The sequence below is a fragment of the Callospermophilus lateralis genome, chromosome 5 (genome assembly GCF_048772815.1).
Source record: "Callospermophilus lateralis isolate mCalLat2 chromosome 5, mCalLat2.hap1, whole genome shotgun sequence".
Classification (NCBI taxonomy): domain Eukaryota; kingdom Metazoa; phylum Chordata; class Mammalia; order Rodentia; family Sciuridae; genus Callospermophilus; species Callospermophilus lateralis.
This window is the reverse complement of record NC_135309.1, coordinates 104,535,104-104,548,384: the sequence shown is the minus strand read 5'-3', so window position 1 is coordinate 104,548,384 and position 13,281 is coordinate 104,535,104. Positions and strand designations below refer to the sequence as shown.

At 42.1% G+C, this 13,281-nt stretch overlaps 1 protein-coding gene and 1 long non-coding RNA gene across 2 annotated transcripts in view; one reads left to right on the top strand and one right to left on the bottom strand.

The window, feature by feature from the left end:
* Positions 1–13,281, bottom strand: part of Arsb (arylsulfatase B) — a 174,670-nt gene that overhangs the window by 52,883 nt on the left and 108,506 nt on the right. The gene's annotated exons all lie outside the window — the stretch shown is intronic.
* Positions 6,486–10,050, top strand: LOC143399356 (uncharacterized). The gene is made up of 3 exons (XR_013091403.1): positions 6,486–7,107; positions 9,286–9,393; positions 9,880–10,050. It is a non-coding gene; the product is annotated as an uncharacterized LOC143399356 (long non-coding RNA).

The following is a 13,281-nucleotide window of genomic DNA, read 5'->3' as shown; positions in this document are numbered from 1 at the left end:
ACAGGCATTCATTCCATAGTATACTCTGTGTTCTGGAGATCAGTCTTGCAGGTGGCCCCCACCAGGAAGTGGGGGTGCTTCATGAAAATGGGCAGGCTCAGGTAGACCTTGCTGTGCACCTTTTCTGTGCCCATCTTGAGCTTCTTGCCTGTGTAAAGATCATCCTATCTTGTACTTCATGTAGAAGGGGGTCATCAACCACATCACGCACGCGCTGCTGATCTTTGGGTACTTGAGAGAGACACTGGTTGGGTCAAAGTATTTATTTAAAACTTTCTGCTGTTCCCTCTCTGCCCTCTATTTTTCTCATAAGCAATGGGACACTGCTTGTCTCAGTGTTTACTAAGCTTCCTCCACTAAGCTGTCCTCTGATGCAGTACTTCTTAAACCAAGAAAAGATTCTCAGCACATCAAAGATGATGCCATCTGGGGCACACATTGGGAAGCAGGGCCGTGAGGAGAAGCCGTGGTGGTCAAAGGTGAGTGGGGAATACTTGTGTGTGGGACTTCTGACTTCTCACACCTCAGAAGTGGGCACATTCAGCCCATGTGATGCACCTCTCATCCTTCTAGTGCTGCCACTTCCCCATGGCTGCCGTGGGACCAACCTGATGGGAAGACGCAGGCAAACTAGTGTTTGATTGGCTCATTGGGAGAGGGTGTGCCTGACTTGAATTAGAGCAGGGATTTGGAAGGATTCTGGACCCTGCAGCATCCACTGCAAAACAAGGGTTTGTCAGTTTCGATGCATACCACGATTTCTGAATTGTTTTCCACCTCACTGAGTTTCCAGTCAAACATGAAGTGCTGAACTTCAAGCCACCTTATAACTTCCTGTGCAATTAGTAGACTTTTCTTCATTTTGCAGTTGAAATCACTCAGGTATTAGGGATATTACCCAGGGACAACAGTAAGAGCATCTTCATGGCTATCTTGCTTATACTGTCTTTGGTATTCAAATCAAGCCTGCTAATGGGGGTTTACTGGTCCAGTGAGGTTGTCTTGTGGGGGAAGGGACTCTTAGCCCAGTTGAGAGACAATGACACTCAGCAGCTCTTAGCTGACATGCCAGCACTTAGACTGTGGGTGACTGACGCACGGGTGGTCACCTGCTTCCATCAGGACCTATCTGTATCTCTCTGCCTGGGACTGAACACTCAAGTAAAAAGTTCTGAACTGACCCTGCCTCTAGCTGACAAGAATGTCCATTTGTGCCCCAGCAGTGAGATATCAGAACCTCTTGTTACCCATCAGCCAATGAGCTCTCACAAAGCTTGAATTTTCCACAGGAAAGCAATATAATACAAAGGACTTCAATCTTAATTATTTTAGTCATTGTAAGGAAAGTGAAAATAAAGTGAGAGGTCTGTGAATGTGTGTGTGTGAGTGTGTGTGTGTGTGTGTGTTTGTTTGCGTGTGTGTATAATTGACAATAAATGTTCAACAGGAAAAGACAGAAAAGGCAATTTACAGGAATGGGAAGAATATTTCCAAGCCATGTATCCAACAGTTAATGGTTAAGAAACTCCTCCATCTTAACAGCAGAAACAAAAATAACCCCATTAAAAAGTGGGCAAAGGGATTTGCATAGACATTTCTCCCAGAAATGGTGGCTGCCACAGGCTGAGGGAGTGGGAATTGGGGAATTGATGTTCGATGGGTGTTAATTTTAGATGTGGAAGATAAATGATCTCCAGAGATGGGCAGTTGGACAGTGTGCCTAGTTAACAACACTGCACTGTGCACTTAAAAATTTGATAAGAGAGTAGATTTTGGGTTAAATGTTCTTATAAAAATTTTAAAAAAGAAGAAATTAAACAATAAAGAGCAGAAGTTTATAAATAGAAAACAGACAATAGGCAGTAATAATAGCAAAGCTTAAAGACAACTCTGAAAGAACTAATAGACAAATCTCTTAAAGTACCACTCATATAAAAATAAATATCATTAATATACAATATTATTAAAAGAGAAGATAGTGAGATAGTATTATCATGGACCATGGAAACTGCTGTATTTGTAAAATAAATAAAGGTCAAATGATGGCAATGTCTTGTGGCTTAATCTAACAAAAGTTATATCACACAAAATGGATGTTAATAAATTTGAAAACATGGATAAAAGAATAAATTCACAGAACTAAGGCTCTAGAAAAAAATAGAATACCTTAATAATTCTATAATTAAAAGTAATTGATTATGAATGTAATGCACTCCACTATTGTCATGTATGTAAGAAATAAATTTAAAAAGAGAGAAAAAAATATAAAAACTAGAACAAAAAAAAGTAATTGAACCAATAATTTAGATTATTACCACAAATAAAAACATCAAGGCCAGAAGATTTTTATGCTTTCTTTCAATCAACATTCAGAGACAAGTAACTCCACATTCACAAGAGACGAACACAGAGAGAACACCCTTCAAGTTATTTTATGAAACTAGTATAACCTTGACCCAAACTGACAAAGACAGTGTAAGAAATCATAATTCCCAGCTGTTCTTATATGTAAACATGAATATAAAAATGCTAGATAAAATCTTAATAAACCAAATTCACAAATGTACAAATTGAAAATATTTCCAAAATGTGAGTTTGATATCACAAAACTAACAAATCAAAGGAGAAAACCAAAAGATCATATAATTCAAGCAAAAAAAGAAATTTGAAAAAATCACAAACTTATTCATGGTTTTTGAAATCCCATAAACTAGGAATAGGAGGGGGTTGCATTACTCTGATAAAGAGTATTTAAAGAGAGCTGGGGTTGTAGCTCAGTGGTAGAGCGCTTGCCTTGCACATGTGAGGCACCGGGTTCAATCCTCAGCACCACATTAAAATAAACAAATAAAAATAGTTATTGTCTCCATCTACAACTAAAAAAATATTGCTTTTAAAAAAAGATTATTTAAAGATCTACAGTGAACATTATACTTAGTGGTAAAACTTTGAAAGTTCTTTGAGACTGGAATGGAGGTAAGAATATCAGACGTCACCACTTTTTCTTAATACTCAATCGGAATGTATAATGAGATGACAACAATGAGATAAAAGGCATAGGAATGAAAAGGAAAACACAAATTATCATTGTTCACAAATAATTTTCTTATGGATTTACAAACCCCAAAAGATGTATTTCAGCCTTTATATGTAAGAAATCTGACCTGGGGGTAATAGTTCAGTGGTAGAGTTGTGTGCTTAGCAGACATGAGGCCTTGGGTTTGATTTCCAGTAATCCCCTCAATAAAAGAATCTGACCAGATAATATTTAGATAGTAGACCTACTACATTTTAATTCCACTGGATACGTCCCATAAAATTTTATGAGGTTTTTACATTTTTCCAGAATATTATAGTTGAGTCTTTTGAGAAAAGTGTATATCCTTACAGATTGCAGGATCAGAGAACTTGAGTGGTCTAGATTGGAGAGAAAGAAGGGAATCTGGACCACCCAAATCTTTAACAGACCTGGGTACAAGGCAGGCTCCAGTATAGAAGGTGGAATACCAATGTGCTGAATCTGAAAGGACTATTGGGAAGTCAGTCTGTCTGCATATTGAGTACCAAAATCAGAATAGACCTTCTAATCACTAGAAGTAACAGGCTACAAATTGGAAGCCATGGCTGAAATTTCTAGGCTTGACCAGGGTTAAAGAAAAGTAAGCAAATAAATAAGAGGTTAGTTGGAAATGACAGGGTTTGGCATCATCATAATCCTGGGGACATAAAGCTAATGTGTAAACGGGTGCTGTGGTGTGGCTGCAGTCTGAGTGTGCCCCTCAGGAGTCCGTGTGCTGAATGCTTGGTCTTCAGTGAGGTGATGTTGGGGGGTGGTAGAACCATTAAGAGGTGGGGTATAATGCAAGGTGTTAGATCACTGAGGGCACCACTCTCAGAAGGAATTGATAGACTTCCTTGTGGAATCGCAGTAAATTCCCCTGAGACTATTAGAAAAGAGCAAGCCAGGGCTGGGGATGTGGCTCAAGCGGTAGCGTGCTTGCCTGGCATACGTGAGGCCCGGGTTCGATCCTCAGCACCACATACAAACAAAGATGTTGTGTCTGCCGATAACTAAAAAATGAATATTAAAAAAATTCTCTCTCTCTCTCTTAAAAAAAAAAAAAAAAAGAGCAAGTCAGGCCCCTCTCCACTCAATGGCTCCCTGACTCACCTGGAATCTCTCTCTTTCATATGTACTTAGGCCATGATGCCATCCACTACGTGACACAGCCAAGGGGGCTCTCACCATAGCTGAGTCGATGTCAGTGCCATGCTCTCGAACCTCCAAAACTGTGAGCTAATAAACCTCTTTTGTGTACTAATTACTTAGTCCTAGGAATTTTGTAATAGCAACAGAAAATGGATTAATACAGTGGGGCTGTGAACAAGTAACCATGTGGTGTTATACAGAAGAGGATTTGCCAAGGCCACTGGCCCTTGGTTAAATGGCCTAACTCCCAGAGGCAGGGCCAGCCCCCAAGCGCTTTAGGTAGGCTTGTTATCTGCCCTGCTTATCCTGATTTCTCCAAACATAAAATTGGGACAGTGGGATTTGCCATTTCTGCGTAGCCAAGGCCTGTGGTGAGGATCAATTAGTGTTTTTAAAGTGCTGTGGGTTTGGTTCCGTTTATTTATTTTCTTGGGTTGACAGGCAGGCGGCCAGCGTGGAGTGTGTGTTCCTGAGACGGCTGTGTGAAGGCTACGAGGCTGGGGACTGCCCTCTGCGTCAAAAGGCCACAGTTCCAATGAAGTGTTAGTGCTCCCTAAAGCTGAAGAGGCGACCTGGAAGTCTCTGAAAATTAAAAAGGAGGAAAGTTATCTGTGTTTGGGCTCTGTGATTGAGGGCAGGTAGTGACCCACAGCAAGGAAAATTTGACAGGCTCAGAAGACAAATATTGGCAGTCAGAGAAGCCAAATTTTGCTAACATCATGACAGGCTGTAAAATGAGCTCCTGTTTGATAAGGAGAAAGAATCCCAATTGAGAAATCAGGGTCTGAGGTCTAAGAAGCCTGTCTCACACTTTTGTGGCCTTTGACCCAGCAGAGGGGGCAGAGGGTGGTGCAAGAGCAGCAGCTTTGCAGGCAGCATGTTCTAACCAGGGTCCTTGGGTGTGGCTTTCAAAACTGCATCTTGATGGCTTTATTTCTGATTATGGAAGTCATCTGTGCTTATTGCCAAAATTTAAAACTGAGAAATACATAAAGTAAGAAGTTCAGCCTCCCTGGCCCTCCCCAGTCCCAATAGCTAGAATGTAATTACTGCTTGTGAAAGATGGACATATTTACAGGAACTCCCTATAATTGTCTCCAATATATAGAAAATGAAACAGATGACTAGAAGAATTTATCCACAGGGTCTCAGGAAATAAGCCAAAGCTGGTATTCTAATCCATTTTTTTTTGATACCCTCAAATTCTGTATGTTGCATGAGGTGACACTGCCAGTCCCAACCACTGCTCCCCTCCACCTCCAATGTAATTGGTACAAGGCACAGGCAGGATTCCTGGGACCAGCTTTATAAACAGAAGCTGTCACCGTCCACAAAGTCCGATGATATCTGAAACCAGCAAGGCTGATGTTACTACTAGACCCCTTTTTCCAGTCTCATTTAAACAAAGCAAGCCCCATTGAGATGAGATGATTGTCACTAAGGTCTGATGCCATCCTCTCAACAAACAAGTATAGGATACAAATCAAAGAGACCCCCTAGAATCAGTAGAATTGGACAAATGTGATAGGCCTGGACCCAGAGAGCCCTCAGTTTCTCCATCTGAGTTGGAGGAAGGGTGGATGAGCTGCCTGCCCAAGTGCCTGCCTCTGGTATTCTGTGCTGCCAGCAAGGGGCAATGCATAGCTGGTGACCTTGACCATCTCACCTCTTTGTGTTCTGTCAATATCTAATTTCAGGCTGAAAGAAAGTTGCCTCTGAGTTGCTACTTCCCAAATATGCCCCAGAAAGAAGTGAAAGTGACTTGAAAAGACTATATGATACTATCATTACTCTTGCTAGGCTTATTCTATTCTAATGAGTCAAAAACTTCAGATGAGTTAATGATTATTCACTTGTTAGCACGCATTTTTTTCAGTAGGTATGATTCTCCTCTACAAAAGGCCCTGAGAGAGCTGGATGAAGTCTGGCCCCCTTGGAGCTCACAGCTTAAACACATGAATCTGGATAACTGCAGGCTGAGGTAGCAGGAGCCCAGTGTCCCAGAGAAACTCAGGGGACTGAAGTTTGGAAAGATTAGGAAAGACTTCCTGGGCAGTGGTATCCCGTGGGCCCTAAAGAAAGGACAAACAAACAAAGGAAGAGGAGGGTATGTGAAGGAGGAAGAGGAGGGTAAGTGAAGGAGGAAGAGCAGGGTAAGTGAAGGAGGAAGAGGAGGGTAAGTGAAGGAGGAAGAGGAGGGTAAGTGAAGGGGTGGTTTGAATGACCAAGGTTGTAGGAGGCAGGCTGGGATTCTGCACTTGACTCTGGGCAGCTGGGAACCTGGACAGCCCTCAGGCAGGGAGGGTAGCAGCAGTGGCAATGCCTCTCCCAGAACAGCTTATAACAAATGAAACCTTCATTGACCTGTGGCACATACAACAGCACCTGGCACATCAGGGCCATTAGCATTTAGGGATAAACCGTCTCAGAGAAAGCAGCCCAACGCTGGGAAATGGAATTGAATGTTTCTCTGAAGAGGAAACAGGGAGCAGCTCCAAGCATTTGAACCTGGATGAGTCTCAGCTCTCGAGCAGATTTGGAAATGTAGCACAGAAAATGTGTGAGAGAGGACGGGGAGGGAGAGTGCTCTTTCACCCTGTAATCACGAGCAGAAATAACCCCTCATTACAACCTTTAACAAGAGGAGGCCTTTCGATGAGGTAGTAACAAAGCTGCACAGAATCCCTTTGAAGACTGAGCCATTGGTGGAGTGGAAAGTGTAACTCCGTCAGCACCCTTCATGTGTAATCAAGCTTCTCCCAGCAGAACTGGAGTGTCTTACATGTGTTAAGTACGGACACACATTTACACAACTGGATTGTGAAAGCGATCTGGTGAGCACAGGCCTCCACCATCCATCTCTAGGATTCTTTTTATCACCTCTTCTGACTTCCAAGGTGAGTTATGGCCTTGGATGGGGCTGGATCATTACCTCCAAACACTGAAGACCAGCCTGGTACCTGAGGTAGGTGGTATATATCTGCTCTAAGGCAAACAGATGCCTTTGAAGTGATTCTCCTCCTGGCCTGAGCCATCCTGGCTGGGCCCCGGGGAAGCATGGCATTTGCCACTGGAGCACCCAGGGACCCAGGTGGAGCTGAATGCAAGCCTCTGGGGTCGGAGCTGCTCCCCACACTTTAGGCATTCCCAGGCTTTCCCACAAGTCAGCTTGAAGGGTGCCGCCCCATCCCCAGGACTCTGGATGGTTACTCTACTGCCCACACTGTCCTGCTGGAGAAAGACACTGATTCTGGGTCAGCCTATTAGAAAGAAGTATTTTAAAGATACAAGGTACTGTCTATGGCTTGACTGTGGTTTGTCCCTCCAGGGTTCATGTGTTCGAGGTCTTGTCCTCACTGTGGTGTTGTTGAAGTGGTGGGACCATTAAGAGGTGGGGCCTCCTTGGGAGCTGGTTAGGTCAATGAGGGCACTGAACTAAGAAGGAGCTGTAGTTTTCCTGGAACCCTGAATTAGTTTCCTCAATAGGAGTCATTATTAAGAGTGAGCCCCCCCCCCCCCCACCATCACCCCCTCTCAGCTTCCCATCTTGCCACATGATCTTTTCCACATGCAGTCTCACTATGATGCCATCCACCACTGGGTCCTTACCAGATGCTGAGCAGATGGGAGAACCTGGTATTGGAGTTTTTACTTTCAGAACTGTGAGCTAAATAAATGTCTTTTCTTTATAAAGTATCCAGCCTCAGGTATTTCGTTAGAGCCATAGAAAATGGACTAATCCACAGAAGAAAATGTAATTTGGAAGATTTTTCTTGGAAGGGAATAGAAAAAGTACTGTTTGAACCAAAACTAAAATACTTTCAAGGTTACCTGAGAACAAAGTTACAAAGATCAACAAATATCTCCCCCAAAGGACACAGAAAAGCAATTACAGCCCACACACCTGACACTGGCTATGGGGCTGGCAGGGGATAAAAGCAGAGCCAGATGGGAGGCTCTGAGAGGGCCAGGGGCCAGTGAAACAATAGAAAGGACCTTTCTAAGCAGGCAGGAACAGAACTGAAGATAGAGGAGCCACCAGAAGGGGCAGTGTCCAGACACAGAGGGAAGTCAAGTTGAGCCTGACAGAGGCCAGAGGCAGTGGCTTTCTAAATCACTATTAGCCTATCAAAGAGCTCTAGGGTAAAAGAATGAAATAGGCAGAAAAAAATCCCACACCACCTTTCTGGTTATTTTCAATGCAGGGGATGGTAAAGGTAGGCATGTAAAAATAAATGAATATTTTCAAACACCTGTGTATGATCATGTTAATTACAAATGACAAAGTGACTTGGGTCTTCAAGGTTTATTTTTATTTTTAGGCCCAAAATATAGGATGTAGGATCAGGGTTAGAGAGGAGAGGGCAAACTGCCATCTGTAGGCACTTTGAGATTCCAGAAACACTATGAGATAATAAAACAGTGGCTTCTACCAGTGAGCCTGTTCACTACTCATAAACAAGTAATAACTGAGAATTTACTATGATGCTGGGCTCCGTGCTCCACACTGGTCACAGGGTAATAATGCAAAGCCTCAGACCCTACCCTTCTTGTTTTAAATGTTTTACTTTGTGGCAAAATATAAATAACAAAATTTACCATTTTAACTATTTTTAATGATACAATTCAGTGGCATTCAATACATTCGCATTGGTGTGCTGCCATCACCACCATCCATCTCTAGAATTCTATTCATCCTGCAAAACTAAAAACTCTATACCCATTAAAAAACAATTCCCCATTCCCTCTCCCTTCAGCCGCTGGCAACCATCATGAATCTGACTCTTCCAGGTATCTCACATTGGTGGAATCGCATCGAATTTGTCCTTTTTTGACTGGCTTATGTGACTGGATGCCACTGTGAGCATAGATATAAAAATATCTGTTCAAGCTCCTGCTCTCGATTCTTTTGACTATATACCCATAAGTAAAATTGCTTCACCCTACTATAATTCTATTTGTAACTTTTTGAGGAACTACAGTACTGTTTTCTATAGCAGCTATTCCATTCTCACCGGCAGTGCACATGGGTTCCAATTTCTTCACACTGTAATTGTATTATCTTTTTGTTGCAGTGACCAAAATACCTGACAAAAACAACTTGAAGAAGGAAAAATTTATTTTGGGCTTATAGTTTCAGAAGTTCAGTCCACAGTTGGCCAACTCCATTCTCTGTGCCTGAGGTGAGACAGAACATGATGGCACAAGGGCACAGTGGAGGAAGCTTCTCAGCTCATGGCAGCCCAGAGGGACAGGGAGTCGGGGGTGGAGGGACAGGGAGAGGGAGAGAGAGAGGGAGAGGGAGAGGGAGAAAGATAGGGAGGGGGGAAACAGCAAGGAGCCAGAGACAAGATCTAATCCCTACCTAAGGGTACACCCCTAGTAGCCTACTTCCTCTGGCCATGCCCCATCTGCCTACAATTACCACAGAAGCCATTCAAATTATTAATCCATCAAATGGTTCAATCCACTGATGAGGTTACAGCTTGCAAGATTTCTTAAAAGCCTTTCCCACTGTTAGCCTTTCTGTACAACTGGGGATCATGCTTTCAAAACACGAGCTTTTTCAGGAGATATTAAAGGTCCAAACCAAACGTCATCAACATCAACACCTCTCCCCTCCCCCCGATGGTAGTCATCCTAATGATTGTGATCTATGCATCTTTCAGACTTGTGCTGTATTGCAGAACTGTGAATGTCCTGGTCCATGAAAGATCCTGTGATTTCTGTTGCATATGTGTTTATGCATTGACACCAATCTTCTGATCCAGTCTTTGAGTATTTTTACCCAAGTCACAACCTACCAAAGGCATGTGACCATGAAAAAAAGAATCCTAACTCCCCCAGCAAAAAGGATAGGATCCTTTTTGGATATACCCTATACTCTAAGACAGGAAATCTTCTGAAATCCAAGAAGCAGCTTCTGAGGGAAACTGTTGCCAGGTAGAGGCAGGCTTCCCTGGGAACATGCAATGCCTATTCATACGACCATGACTGGAGGAGACATTGGTCCATAATCTCCAAGAAGATCCATTAAAGGAAGAGTGAAATCCAGGTGTGGTGGCATATACCTGTAATCCCAAAGACTCAGAAGGCAGAGGCAGATGGATCTCAAGTTCAAGGCCAGCCTCAGCAACTTATGGAGGCCCTAAGCAACTTAGCAAAACACTGTCTCAACATTAAAACTAATATAAAAAGAACTAGGCCTATAGCTCCAGTGGTAAAGTGCCCCTGGGTTTGATCCCAAAGGGAGAGAAGAGATGGGAAAGTGGATCAGTGGTGTGATGTTTGAGAACAGGGATCAGAAAAGTGGGAAGGATGTAATAAAAATGAAATCATGAAATAATTCAAATTATTCTAGTGCTTATGTTTCTAACATTTCCTCTTGTATTCTCCTATTTATGACTACACCTTTGGCAACATCACTACTTATTAATGAGTACATCCTTTCTAGCCAGGTGGCAAAGGAGAGAGACTGAGTGAACATATTTGCTCCTTTGAGGTCCTATTTATATAGAGACCCACAGAGCATTGAACCTGGAAGGGACCTTAGAGCTTGTTGAATTCAATCTTCACAGAAGATAAAACTGAGAAAGTGGGGTTCGGGCAAGTGGAGGTGAAACACCACCCTCTAATACATTTGCACAACCAATCTGGAAAGTGCTGGGGAGAGAAATCACGTAAGTGTTTCTTTGATGACACTGGCTCAGATATATAATCCAGACATTAAACTCAGACATTAATTTATACCTGAGACTGGCTGCTTTCTGATTTAACTCCACAAAAGCTTCCAGAACATATTCATAGAACATAGTTTATAAATCCAATTTCCAGACTTGGCTGTCCTATAAGTGCATATTTTCTTATGGTTGGATTCAATACTCCCTTCCACAAAGGAAGCTGATTTAGCATCATCCTAAGAGCAGCAGTCCCCAAGGATAACTCTCTTTTCATTTCTACTTCTGCATCACAATAGACTGAAGTAAATATAAAAGCACAGCAGAGAAGGCCCAAAGTGTGGCTCTATATGAGGAAGAGGCTACAGCTTTGCTCCCAAAGGCACTGACTACTCCCTGTTGCGTGAACCAACAGGGAGTGCGGTTCTATGTTGAAGCAAGGACCTGACAATGTCCCTCATTATGTGCAAGAACCAAAACAGGGGTCCCAAGGTGGTGGGGAAGGTCAATGTGAAGATGGCTTCGGAGATGGTAGATGAAGCAGAAGGTCAGGAAGCATCCCTGAGTTACAGCAACAATCATGGGCTGAGCAAGGCCACCAAGTAACACGTAGGAAACTGAGTCCAAGAAAAGTGAACATCTTGTAGCCCCATGGGTGGCAATCTTAAGACAGTCTCCATTCTGATTTCCATGCCCTTACTAACTTTTACCTTTTGCCTGTGCTAATATTTTTCTAGAAGTACCAGAGGGAAGACAGCAAAAATTATAGCAGGCTACACTAAGGACCCTGCTGCAAGCAGTGGCCACACAGGAACACTGCTCTCAAGCTGCTACTTCTAATGTCAAACCAAAACACAGCCCAGTGAGTGTGGAGACTCATGGCTTTCTATCTGGAGGTGGAACTTAGCAAGTGAAGAGCATTTACAGCTTTTATAATGTGAGCAGCACATTTTGCACATCCCCTGAACCTAAGTTATACTGGGTGCATTAAATTACTCAGAAGTTTTAGAAACCATTCCTGCCTTCCCACTATTCTCCTCTAACTGACTTTTTGATGTGTCTGGAATGTATTTTATGTCTTATGTGTGAGGGGCACAGAAAGTTTAAGACTCATTGATGAGGCCGCACAGTAACTAATCACAGGTCTGTGATCATCTTACACAGATGATCAACCTTCAAGAACTCTCCTTCTAATCAAAGACCTAGTATTAAACTGTAAACTATGCAACTCCTAGAAGAAAATGTAGAGTCAATACTCCAACACATAGGCATAGGCAGCAACTTTCTCAATAGGACCCATAAAACTCAGAAAATAGTGACAAGATTTAGTAAATGGGATGGCATCAAATTAAAAAGTTTCTGCACAAGAAACAATCAGGAATGTGAAGAGAGAACCTATAGAATGAGAGAATCTTTGCTAGCTAAACTTCTGACATAAGATCAACAGATAGATATATAAAGAACTCAAAAAACTATACACCAAAAAACAAATAACCCAATTAATGCATGGGCAAATGAATTAAATAGACACTTCCTAAAGAAATACAAATGGCCAACAAATATAGGAAAAAATGTCCAACATCATCAGCAATTAGGGAAATGCAAATCAAAACTACACTAAGATTTGATCTCATATCAGTCAGAATGGTTGTCATCAAGAATACAAATAATAAGAAATTCTGGAAAGGAAGTGGAAAAAAGGAACACTTTAACACTGTTGGTGGGACTGTAAATTAGTATGATTAGTATGGAAATCAGTATGGAGGTTCCTCAGAAGACTAGGCATAGACCCAGTTAAGCCACTCCTTGGCATTTAACCTAAAGAAGTAAAGTCAAACTGTAAGGATACATGTATACCCATGTTCCTAGCAGCATAATTCACAATAGCCAAACTACCAAACCAACCTTTGTCCATCAATGGATGAATGGGAAAAGAAAATCTGGCACTTATACACAATGGAGTTTTATTAAGTCATAAAGAAAAATGAAATTATGTCATTTGCAGGAAAGTGGCTGAAGCTTGAGATCACTATGTTAAGCAAAATATGTCAAACTCAGAAGGTCAAGGATCATATGTGTTCTCTTATATGTGGAAGCTAGAGAGGGAAAAGGAAAAGAAAGGTGGGGGAGGGGATCTCATGAAAATCAGAAGGAGATCAGTAGAGGAAAGGAACCAAGGGGTGAGAGGCAGGCGGGGGAGTGCTGGGGAGTAATACTGACCACATCATGTTGTTATAGTGTGTGCATATATAAATATGCAACAAAACCCCCATCATTATTTATAACTATGATGAATCAATAATTATAAACTATGATGAATCAACAATCCTTTTAGACCAATAGAAATATACTGCAAATCCCATATGTAATTTGAATTTTCTATTAGCCACATTT